The 13,198-nt window shown below is 39.9% G+C and overlaps 1 long non-coding RNA gene across 1 annotated transcript; it reads left to right on the top strand.

Annotated features, from left to right (window-relative positions):
- The first annotated feature begins 3,164 nt into the window (after nt 1-3,164).
- On the top strand, nt 3,165-7,174 carry LOC104682720. Its single transcript, XR_750728.2, has 3 exons — nt 3,165-3,227; nt 4,936-5,065; nt 5,971-7,174. It is a non-coding gene; the product is annotated as an uncharacterized LOC104682720 (long non-coding RNA).
- The last annotated feature ends 6,024 nt before the right edge of the window (nt 7,175-13,198 follow it).

The following is a 13,198-nucleotide window of genomic DNA, read 5'->3' as shown; positions in this document are numbered from 1 at the left end:
TCAGAGCTCTACTCTCAGTACCGAATATTGGCAGTTAGTTCATACTAGGTGCTCAACAAAGACCCACTGAATGAATAAAGGCGTATATACATTGGGGCTTTACCTTTTAATTACAGCAAAGCCTGACCCTTGATGTGCCTGTTGTCCCTGTCACATCTTGCTGTGTCCAGTTTTAATGCCACACACCAAAATAACTTCCTTCTAAAGACATGTTTGTGGTGCTTGGTAGAGCTGTTTTGCTGATGAGGGAGGAAAATATAATCCTCAGTATTCAAGCTGCCTTTCTGAGATAAGAGAACAATGCTTGTGAATCTTCTGCAAAGTTTGGCAATTTTCAATTTAAATATTTACCAGGAATTCAATTATCATATTTGCCATAAATACATAATGCAAGAAAGATGGTAATAAATATTATAATAGACCTCAAAAATGTTATGAGAACCAAATAGAAGATTAATTTCTATTGGGGCAATCTGGGAAGGGCTTATGTGAAAGTTTTGAACTGGGCCTTGCGGTTTAGGTAGGTTACAAAGCCAGTGTCCACCTTGTTCTTCTGGCCAACTCTGGCTAACTCTAATCACCTTTGCAGGTTGGCCCAAAAATCATTTCCTCTTGCAAATCTTCTCTGATGCCGTCCTCCCCTTCAACATGCTCCCAATGTCCTTTTCTTATTATTTCATCTTTTAATTGCCTACCTTGCTACACTCTAAGCCCCACAGTAAAAGGAACTGCTTTACTCACCATTATATCTTCGTGGTTTGGCATAGTGCCTAACACAAGGAATCCAATCAATCAGTAATGAATGAATGAATGATAGAAAAGTAGGGAGCAAAAGAGGAAATACCTAAACTGCTCTGAAAAAAAGGTAAAAATTAAAAACAAATTGGAAACAGCAATGACGGTGTGGAGAAACACCAAAAGACAAAAAAGAAAGGAAAATCGGGTGGGTACACCAAGTGTACATAGAGGCAACATTTGAGTGGTTAAGTGTATCTTATACATAAGGGACATCATGAAAGAGAAGTTTCAAAGACACTGGGAGCCAGATTTTCAAAGGCCTTGAATCATAGTGCACACTTTTTCCTTTCTGTCATCAAGAGGAACCATAAGTTTCTTAATCAGTGGGATGGTAGCATTAGATTTGTGCTTTATAAAAGTCACTTCAGTTGCCAGGTAGTGGAAAGATTACAGGACGGGAGGAGAATAAAGGTGCATAGAACTTTTAAGAAGCTACTAGAATTATCTAGTTTATAGTTTTTCAATCTCTGTGCTATTAACACTTTGGGCTGGATAATTCTTTATTTGTGGGTGGTGGATAGCTATTTTTTGCACTGTAGGATGTTTAGCAGATCCTGGCCTCTAATCACTTGACGCCTATAGTATTTGTCCCGAAGGTGGACACCAAAATAGTGTCAGACGTTGCCAAATGTCCCCCGAGGGACAAAATTACCCTCCATTGAGAATCACTGATCCAGGCAATGAGTAATAAACTATAATCAAATAAGATGGTTATTAGGATGAGAGAATGAGTCAGATACCAAGGACACTGAATGAAAGTGAATTCTCACTGAAAGCAATCGTTTTTCATTGTGCAACACAACAGGTGCACTGCCTGTGGATGCAGTGCTCCTCAGAAGAAGGATGGACTCCTCTTACAACGACTTTTTTCTCTTAAAACCATATGGATAGACAAGTTCTAGATATTTCCATCTGTTATGTTGGATTTGGTAATCAAGAAGCCATACTTTTTTGACAGTGGAATTCGGATTCTTTTCGATGGGGAGTGAACTTCTGTTCCCGGTCCATGGCCTTTGAGTGAGCTCCCATCCCTGCCTCCTAAGACAGGACAGCTAACACAGAGCTCTGAGCCAAACAGACACAGTGGGTGCCATCCTGACACCTCAAGGGAACACCACATCTGGGAAAAGTGTCTAATAGAGAAGAGGAGTCAAGAGAAGAAAGGGGAGAATCATAGCCCTGAGGACACGATCTGTGTTCTGGAATTCTACCATGCCTAAAGCTAGGTCATCCATGGATTCTTTAATTTAATGAGTCAAAAATTTGTATTTTGCTTAAGCCATTTGGTTTGGATTATCTGAAGAACTAAGGGTGAGTCACATTGTCCAAAGAAACTAGCAGTCTTCTGTAAATATCCAAGTAGCAGCTTTATAGAATGTAGAAGGATCACTGGATGTAGAATCGGGCCTCAGAGCTGAATCTAAGCCCAGTCATACATTCATGTATTTGTGTAATTATTAACTCATTGAATTTTTATTGAGTGTGTATTGTGTACTGGGCAATGAGCTAGACTCTGGGGCCATCATGAGGCTGGTCTTCCCTGCCGATAACTTATATTCGAGTATTTAACTGATGAGTGTCAACCCTGATTGCATATTACAGTCAGTTCCGGAAGTTTTTAAAAACTCTGATGCTGGGGCTCCATGCCAGACAAGTTAAATAAGAATTTATTGAGGTGAGGCAGACATCAGTATTTATTGGAGTAATTCTAATGAAATGCTGGGGTCCTCTTTTCATTTTGCAGAGGAGGAAGCTAAGGCACAGAGAAGTTAATTTGCTCAAGACTATACCACTGGTGAGAGACAAAGCTAAGATTTAAACCCAGCTTGGGTTCAGAGTCTGCCCTCTTCTAATAACTAAACTGCACCATAATTTGAAAGACACAGTAAGAGATACCATGGTATATTTAGTCCAATGTAATTATATATACACACACACATATATATACATATATATACATATATACACACATATATATACATATATACACACATATATACACACTATATATATATATATATATATATATATATATATATATATATATATATATATATATAAAAGCTAAGTTTGTTTTCAGAATTCTCACCTTTCCCTTTTCCTTCTCTTGTTCCCATCCTCATCAGTTTCAAACACACACATGTTTTCTGACATAGTTTGTCCATGTCCTCGACCAAATCTCACCTTGAATTGTAAAAATCCCCACACTTCAAGGGCAGGACCAAGGGCAGGAATGTGGGGGCAAGTTCCCCCATGTTGATCTCATGATAATGAGTGAGTCTCACAATATCTGAGAGTTTTATAAGCATCTGGCATTTCCCCTGCTTGCACTTACTCCATTCTGCCACCCTGTGAAGAGGGTGCCTGCTTCTCCTTTGCCTTCTGCCATGATTGTAAGTTTCCTGAGGCCTCACCAGCAATGTGGAACTGTGAGTCAATTAAACCTCTTTCCTATAGAAATTACCCAGTCTCAGGCAATTCTTTATAGCAGCATGAGAATGGACCAATAACACCTCTTCTACGCATAGATCTAACAAGTTCTCATCTCTGTCCTATTGAAAATATTCCTTCCAAAAATTATCTGCGACCCCTTATGTACAACTCAGAGTCATTTTTGCTTCCTTATCCAGTCAGAGTTACACTCGCACTCTGGTGGTAGTGTAGTAGAGCAGAAAGAGTGCTAGCTACAGAATTAGATGAAGATGTACAATCTCAAAATTGTCACTCTGACTTAACTAACTCTGTAGTTTCTGGCAAATTACATGACGTCTCTGAGCCCTGTATTCTTATATCTGAAGTGGGGATAATAACATCTCTTTTGCTATGTAGTTGTAAAGATTAAATTGAAATATACTTATTAGCTTTTAGCATAGTGCCTCAAATAAAGGAGACATTCAACTAATAGCAACTATTTCTATTAAGATTTCTCTAGATGTATATTTTCACTTAGTGGAGGTTGTAAAAAAAATATGTAATAATAATTAAAACACCCAATATTTTCAATCACTTACTTTGTGCCTGACATTGGTATCATTATTTTATACATTTTTTTCTCAGCTATTCCTAAAAAAAAAACTCTATAATATTGGTACTACCATTTTCCACATTTTATAGATAAGAAAATAAAAGCAGAGCAATACCACATGGCTTGCACAAGAAAGTATTAAAGACTTAAGTAATCCTAGCTCAAATCTTAGAAGCTTCCTTTTGGGGAACAAATATTAGCATTGTTATTACCATGTGCCAGGAATTTGCAGTGACTAATGTTTGCATACATCATCTCATTTAATTTTTACAATAAACCCACTTTACAAATACTGTGACAGAGGCTCAGGGAGACTATGTTGTTTGTGTGAATGTAGTTAGAACCCTTTTCTGTCTGATTCAAAGCTTATATGATTTCCCTTCTAGAAATGAAGGCTTAATTAAGAGTTTTGATTAATTGAGATTATACACACCCAAGAAAAAGGGCTTCATTTTGGATTTGAAAACCCTAACCCACAGGGTAGGAATGTAATAAGTTCAATTTCTAAGTACACTATTTTGTTAACCTCTAAGCAGTGTTTTCTTCTTTGTTTGGCTAAACATTGCTACCTCTTCAGCACAGTTCTATCCAGAAAGCCTCCCCTTCTTAGGAGGACTCACTCATCATCTCCCTCTTGAGTCTATCCCTTTTGCAAATACCAGCTACACTTGTCTAGTTTGTGTTGGAAAGAGTTTCTCTATCTCAGATTAGAAAACTCTGCCTGCATTAAAAGAGAAATTCCAGCAATACGGTCAGATAGGGTAATCAACCCAAGTCTATCACATTGAATTAGTGGCAAGATAGTTCCTATGACTTAATTAATTCTCCTGTTATCAACATTCATGTTGTCCAACTGAACCTCATTTAAATATTCCTGTAGAGCATCATTTTTTAAGTTTAAAGGCACTTAAAATCAAGTCACACAATGGTTACATGGATTGGAATCAATGCAGACTATTTATAGAAAAGCACTGAATAGACATATAGAATGGACAGAAGAAGTGCTGTTTTAAAGCCTGCTCTATTTATGACAACATTCCAACAAGGCTCATTGAGCACCTACTATGTGCAAGATACTAAACAATGCATTTCACTCTTTTTGCTGTACACAGGAAACCATGCATTCAAAATAATACTAACCTGTCAAGTTATTAATCTGCACTGTACATATTTCCTGGTCATAGGCAGCTTCCACACAAGAACATTGGCCGCAAATTAAAGAATTCAATTACTTAGATCTAAGTGAGTATATCTATTTCCTGGTAGCTGGTAATTGACTTATAACTGGCATCCTAGAGACATAGCCCAAGGCTATTTTGACAAACAATGAAGTGATAGTTTTTTTATGCTGCTAAGGGAAAGATATTTGCAGTCATGCTTGAAATTATTCAGGTAACCACTAAAACATCCACACTATAATTACTATTTGGTCACATTGAGATGCTACATAAGCCCTCTGATTAATATATCAGTGTAAAAAATCTGTCACGATTTTGTCATAATATTGCCTGTCATTTTTCTGCTAGTAAATTTTCTGAGACATATACTTGTCCATGTTTAAAACAGCTGTGGCAAGGTGGTAATTGTCCAGAAATAGTAGGAAGCCAGGAGTAGGTTTAAATTTTGGGTAACAGTAAATGTTAAAACACTGTTTTGAAATAATTTCTAATATAAAAATTCTATGTTAGAACTTTTATTTGGTAGCCTAGTCTCTGAAACAAGAATATACATTCAAACATCTTAAATGTAAAATGACAGGTCAATTTGAATTTTTTCTTCTGATTGACATGTTAATTTCACCTGATCTCTGCATCCCTGGAACGCAAGGAGGTGAATTCATCAAGTGTTTCATGAGGAGAGAAGGAAGAAGGGAAAAGAGGGAGGGAAGGCAGAAGAAAGGAAGGGGAAAATGGGAATAGATACACCTCTTCTTATATCCAAAGGACTGCTATATAGCGCCATTCCCCTCTGTCAAGCAGCTTCCCACATAAAAACCATCTGTAAAGGGGAGAAGGTAGTAAAGCAAGTTGCTGACAAAAACAGTCAAGTTCATCTCTGGCTTCATCAAGAAGAGAAATGGAAAATAGAAGCTTAGGGTCATTGATAATTTAAAATTAATTCAAGTAATTCTGTATTGCATTGCTCAGGTGATAGAGGAGACCTTGGCTACTCTGCCTGAGCACATCACTGCTGGATCTCAAAATCTGCAAGAACTTCCTAGGGCTTTGGGAACTTTCATGTGCATACCAGTCACCTGGGAATCTTCTTACGATGCAGATTCTTTTTCAGTGAGCCCAAATTCTGCAATTCTTATAAAGTCTTAGGGGACATGATGTTTGCTGCTGGTGTTCCATGGTCTACTCCTGAAGGTCCACCATGCCCAGCTTCATCTCCCTACCCTCTGGAAACTCTCCTGTACCCAAGCCACTTGCTCTGTTCTAAATAGGCATTGTGTTCCCGTGTTCCCATGTGGCTGCCTCTTTCAACTTCTCTAAAAATTCTCCATGACCCCCAAGCATAAACCTCCAGCAGCAAGCTCAAAAATGCTTTCTACTCTGTTGTGTTGCCCGGCCCACTTCAAGACTAGATGCTCAATTTCTTCTTCCCCTAGTCGTATTTCCTGCTGCTGGAACACTTTCACGCTGAGGATTCTGATGAACACAGTTCTTGCCCTCTTCACTTTTCCAATCTGGGTGCAGGCACAGCGAGGGACAGCAGGAGTGCAACACAATAACTTAATATGATATGGAGCTGCTATTAGGGAGGGAAACATTCACTGCTCTGAAAGGACTCAAGAGCTGAGTCTTAAAGAAGGATTTTACAAGATCGACAAGGAAATGGGTTATCTCCAGATAGGAAGAAAAAATCACAAGGAATAGTACAGCAAGGAAAGAGGAAACAGCGCCGGACTTGGGGAAAAGAGAAAGCCATGAGATGTTGCCACGGCATAAAGATAAAGAAAGAGAGTGTCAAAAGGTGAGGCTGACGTCACCTGACTCCTGCTGCTGAGCTTCTCTGACATTTTCTCAAGGGCTCAAGGCTTGGATACCGTCTGATTGGTTTATCTATGTCCCCACCCAAATCTCACCTCGGTTTGTAATAATCCCCACGTGTCAAGAATGGAACCAGGTGGAGATAATTGAATCATGGGGGCAGTTGCCCCCATACTGTTCTCATAGCACTAAATAAGTCTCATGAGATCTGATGATCTCATAAATGGGAGTTCCCCTGCAAAAGCCCTTTTTGCCTGCCACCATGGAAGACACTCCTTTGCCTTTCCTTTATCTTTTGCCACTATTGTGAGGTCTCCCTAGCTATGTGGAATTCTGAGTGCATTAAACCCTTTCCCTTCAAAATTGCCCAGTCTTGGGCATGTCTTTATTAGCAGCATGAGAAAAGACTAATATACTCTCTTTCAATACCTAAAATAGACAAAGCCCTATTTGGAATTTTGGAAAAAACACAATCTAATCTCTGAAGGTAGGCACAGAAGCTGACGCAATATTGAAGTTGTTACTTGCGTGGTCCTTAGGCATTGCCTGGGCCACAGTCACACATCCACATCTTCAATAGCAGCAATTTCCATCTCCAGTCTTTGCTTTCCCCAGCAGCAGATCCTGAAGCAAGAAATTGAATGCAAGTAGTTTATTTGAGATGTGAAGACCAGTAGGGGAGTGGAGAAGTGAGACAAAGAAGGGAAGGCCATCAATGCAGGGTGCGTTATCAAGCCAGCTATCAGTGTGGGCAACTGGAGCTTACTCCCATTGAGGAACGCCTGGGAGTCAGTCTGAAACACAAATCCCTGCGTTAGCCACCCACCCCCACCCCTAGAAGGGCAAGGGAGCTTGCTATGCCAGCATTCATTTCCACTAGTCATTGGCTGAGGGTTGCTGGTGCTGGGATGGTACAGAAGTTACTTCCCTGACTCTTCCTGCCTGCTGTAGGTGGAAAAAGGGTCTCTTACAGCAACAGAAAGTCCTGAGGCAAAGAAATGCAGGAGCTGGCACCTGGAAGCCTTGGTGGGGTCGGGGGCGGTTTCAGCAGAGGACCGCAAGGGTGCCCCACAGCAAGCCTTCATCTCTTTGCCTGCCCCCCCACCACCCCAGCCCGGCTGTCCCAGAGTCTGACTTTGCTGATTCAATCTCCTATTCTGTGTTTGGGGTTTTCCTTCAACGGAAGCTTCCCTCCCCACCAGCTACTCCAGTATAGCACACACTGAAGTACTTAGAAAATGTTTGTTGAATTCCATCTGATGACTCAAATCCAATGGGCTACCTGGTGAATTTATTTTAACATGATCCTGAAATGAAACTGAAATGATTTTACACAAACTACTTATTTTATCTGTAGGCCCACATTTATATTACTTCCTAGTCCTCTGGTAATTGGTGACACAGTGAGAGGAAATTTTTTTTTCTTTCTAAGCCTATATATTTTGATTCAATTATGTCATCATGCTACACTCAGGGGGTTATATTACAATGCCTCTTCTCTGCCCCAATTGTGCACGATCCTGAAATATTAGGGAGGTTTCACTGTAACTCCTAAGCCTCAAATATATTTCCCCAGTGGTTTGATTTTACATCCTCTTTTTGGGTTTTATTAATGGCATCAGATGTAGGAGCCCATGGTACCAGCTGAAGTTGCTTCCTCTTAGCCCTATTACCCATTTTCTGCTAACAGAAAAAAGCTCTCTCCATTCTCAAACCATGTGCGTCAGGTGGCATTAATACCACCTGTGGCTCTAGCAGCAAGTATCTGACTCATGCCTGACCAATCAGAGCATCACATTATTTTTGGCCACTGTGTGTGCATGTGACCCATTCAGAATCAATGAAATACAATACGATATTTCCTAGAACTACTGAGAATACGTTTTCTTCTTTTCTTCTGAACTTGAACCTGGCAGAAATTTTCCAGGAACTGCTGGCAGCCGTCTTACTGTCAAACCGAAGCCTAAGAACAATGATAAAAGGAAGGGGAGCAGAACTAAGAGAGAAGGAGAGGCTGAGACTAGATGACAAATCCAGCTGAGAAAAGTTAGGGATCCTTCTGGCCTTGGTAGTTTCGTAAGACAACAGACCTCTTTTGGCTTCTGACAGTTTGGTTAGGTTTTCTGTCACTTGCAACTAAAAGAGCTCCAACTGATACAGAACCTGACAGACCCGTCTATAAATCCCAGTTCTGCCTTTTGCTAGCTCAGTTTTTTAAGTTCAGTTTCATCTTTTCAACGGGGACAAAATATCCTCGTCAGGGTGTTGTGAAGAAATAAAATGATATATGCAAAATCCTCTACACAGTGTCTGACCCAAATGTAGAAATCCATAAAAGTTAACTCCTTGTCTCCCAGTCCCCACCCTCCTCTCTGCCCTCCACACTGACTTCCTCTGAGCACATAGCAGCCCAGTAAAGGTACATGTACACTGACTGCATTCTGTCATTGACAAAGTCAGGGAAAATGAAATGAATATGGTAGCCCCATGATCAATCTACCAGACTCCATGCTGAGGAGGGGAGTGATCCCCAGCTGCCCTCACACTGAGATTCAGAAGACTTCAGTCATTTTTGTGACTTGAACAATTTGTCTTCTCTGGATTTTGTTTGCTTTTCTCTCAAATGGGAAGGATAGTATAAAGGTGGCATCTAAGGTCCCTGTCAGCTTTGAAATACACTAGGCCTCTTTTCCTGAAACACCTCCCACCTACCTATGAGACTCTAAAATCTCGGTACACAATCTGAATCTCTGTGTTCAGAGCAGGACCAAGATGAGGATGAGAAAATTGGAGCACCTAGGACGGAATATTTAACGAGACACTCACTTTCAGATGTGAACCCCACACCAGCATGAGGCCAAGAGTAAGCACCTCTCTAAATTTTACTCCCTAGGCACCAAGCCTGATCACACTGGTCTCAGCTCTGATAGGTTCCACTTACAGCAGTGCTTGCCTTAGGCTATATGAACACTAACTGCTGTGTCCACCACCATGGTTCCAATCAGCTAATGCTGTTAAACAACCTTGAATTTTGAGTTGGACCAAGGAAACTACATACCTCCTGAACTCAAAGGAAGGCTTTTCCTGATTTATGAATCCTGGGACTGATTTTAATCCACCATGGACTAACTTATGAATCATATTATTTTATCAAGAGTTCCAGTTTTTAATCTTAAATTAGCATCAGCAACATGGGCCTCCCCCACCATCTACCGGGGCTTTTCTAGCACATCACAGGCGCCACCATCTCCTTGACTTGTCAGAGAACTACTTGGAGAGCTTCTTCACTGGTGGTGTTTTTTTATTGGGAAAATATATTGACTAAACTTCTAAAAAAAAAAAAAAAACACCCCTGGCGTTTGTTTTATTCTTTGGTAACACATGTATTACATAGCCTTGAGAGAACAAAGAAGTTGATTTTACTCCATCCGTGATGAGGTTTGTGAGTTTTATGTTAATTTTATGTGTCAGCTTGACTATGCTAAGGGATACCTGGATAGCTGGGAAAACAGTATTTGTTTTAGTGTTTTAAAGTAAATGATTGAGAAAAGAAATGAGCAGAGAGAGAAGACCCAAACACGGAGAACAGTGTAAAAATAATGAGAAACTGGAAGGAGAGACAGAAATTGAGTACAAAGAAAATCGTTTCCAACCCCATCTTTGATGTAGATACTCACATGCAAACACACATATAAATGTATTTTGTGCATTTACAAAATACTAGGCACTTTGCACGTGATGTCCCATTTACTGCTTACAACAAACAAATGAGAAGGCATGCTTATCGTATTTTATAGATAAGTAAATTAAAGCTGAGCCAAAGTCACATCACATGACTCAACTGTGGCAAAAGAATCTCAGCTGAAAATGAGATCTCTGGCTTTAAAGACAGCTAAATCTCCTTCATGATTTTGCAGAGTAAATACAATTTTAATTTACTATTTGTCCTTTATGTTCCCAACGGTTTCAGTGTTTCTGGTCATCAGCAAAGTTGTAATAGAAAGAAGTTTTAACTCCCTGGCCTCCAAGGGAACTAGTTTAAATAGCCTGCTCCTGTGAACAAAGTAACAGAAGAGCTCTTTTTGAAGAATTAGTAACTGATTTCATGCTTGTGTTTCCTGCAAAGTTTCACAACTGTGGCTGCTGTCATCTTCACAGCAGAGCTCTCATTATTATGAGTGCCCACAGCAGCAGCTGTAATTTTCAAAAGAAACATTAAGCCTGTCTCCACCCCACCCCCAATATCTATTAATATATCAGTAACAAATACCTTGCTGATAGCCCTGAATGTTGACAGCTCTAGAAGACAGCATCTTTCACAGTTATTGTCCTTTAAGAAAAGCAGTTTCATGAGGGGATTCTAGTGCAATTGGCACAGTTTCTTTACTAATCCAAAACCCAAAACTCATCCTGTTTGTTTAGAAATTGAAAACCCAAAACAGCCATCTCAAGGAAAAGTTCCAAGATGCTGCAGCTGCTATTTTATGACTCTCTGAAAAGGCATCTGTTTTTAAGAAACACAATTAATGTCATTTAGTTCCTTCCAAACACCCGATAGTGGATGAAGAATCACCAGAGGAGAAAGTGAACAGCTCTTGGAAGGGTAATTGTAGGAAACATACATTTAGAGCCAGTGACTGGACCAGTATTGGCTCCTTCAGAAGCACAGAAGGATGACCTTTGCATCTGCCTGGGGTAAACATCCATGTTTCCCAGACTTAGTAAGAGGCATATATGGAGAGTAAAAGCAACTACCTAAATGAATTTGGGTCATTCTGGGGTGAATTTTGCCTAATGCTTGCACATACAGCTTGTCCTCATTTCAGACTGCTATTTGATACAGATATTCACATGCAAATGAGTCCCTGTTATACAATGTAATAAAGGGAATATCTTTTGCAATTGTTATGATCTGTTAGGTATTATCAATGGTCTTACAGTCTAAAAAAACTCAACAATCAGTTCTTATTAGTCCTTTATGCTACTTTTTGCACTGATTGAGCATATTTATTTATTTCACTCTCTCCCATTAACTCCACCCCAGATTAGGATTTCCTTTAATACCCCACTGCATCCTCACTTAGCTGGACGAACTCCTGCAAAGCTCTGGGTTCCTAGCACTTGGCACATTAACTGACCCTCAGCAAGCACTTCTTGGATGCATTGACTTTCCAAACTGGTCTCCAACTACCATCATGCATTATATATAATAATTTAACAACTTCTCTTACAAAAATAAGGCAACCTTGTCAATCCACAGAACACACACACACACACACACACACACACACACATATATGCACACACATATGCATACAAACATGATATTCCAGGATGGCCATCTGGCAAACTGGAAATAGGAAAATCTAGTTAGTCTTTGGTGTTTTCACTCTTTTTTATCTATTTTTTTTTTTCTATTTCTATTTTGTCTCCAGCTCTGCTACTAGCAAGCTATCTGTCCATTGGCATATAGCTTTTCCTTTCTGGCCATAAACTTGCTTGTGGGTTAGGTTTCTTTCCAGGTATCCTTTCTACTCTGACTCTTTATCTGATAGAAAGAGACCCAGTGCAACCAAGTTTTTCTGGGAAAAGGTGTACAAAGAGGGGACAATGTCAATTAAAACCTGAAAGACAGAACTTACACAGATTTCTGATAAACTAAATTCAGAATTGTGTATGACTATCCACAACAAAACAGGGAATTCAGGGTGGGAAGTGGGGGTGGCTATCAAGTAGCGTAAGACAGAAGTTTAGAGAAGTGACCTAATTACAGTTTGTTTCTGGAGAGGCTACTTCAAGAGGTGCAATCATGCGAAATTCTAGACTCCATAGTATTGATCATTGACTGGGGAGTTTTCTTCTCATAAGAGCTGAACTTGGCTGTGTTCTTTCCTTACTGCCAAATGTACACACCTCCTACCTTCCTTTCTGCCCACATCCCAAGCCTTGTTCTGCAGACTTCCAATTGATTATGAGAGCTAATCAGTAGCCTCCCAATAAAGCTCTTGTATGCCTAAGTTGGACAGAGTCTTGCAACCAAGATCCTTCACGGATTGGAAAACTAAGAAGTAAAGATGTTAGAAAAAAAAAAAAATTGTTGAAAGTGACAGTTGGGGAAAATGGCAGGAGACAGGGCTAACGTGTAGCTACCACATGAATGGACAGAACAGTGTATGGAGACTAGCACTGTGATTTTTGCTCCACGAGCCACCAAAAGAACATACCAAGAAAACTGAAAGAATTCACAGATCCTTTGAAAGAAGCGTCATGCTGCTGCAAATTCTGAAAAACAGGTGAAAAAAATGAGTTCCCAAATTGTGACGGGGGAGAAAACCTGCCTCTGAACACACATCCCCACTGGAGAGTCTGAAAATGCAAATCA

Source organism: Rhinopithecus roxellana, chromosome 9, assembly GCF_007565055.1.
Source record: "Rhinopithecus roxellana isolate Shanxi Qingling chromosome 9, ASM756505v1, whole genome shotgun sequence".
Classification (NCBI taxonomy): domain Eukaryota; kingdom Metazoa; phylum Chordata; class Mammalia; order Primates; family Cercopithecidae; genus Rhinopithecus; species Rhinopithecus roxellana.
Note: the sequence above shows the minus strand (reverse complement) of the source record. Positions and strands in the feature narration are given on the sequence as shown.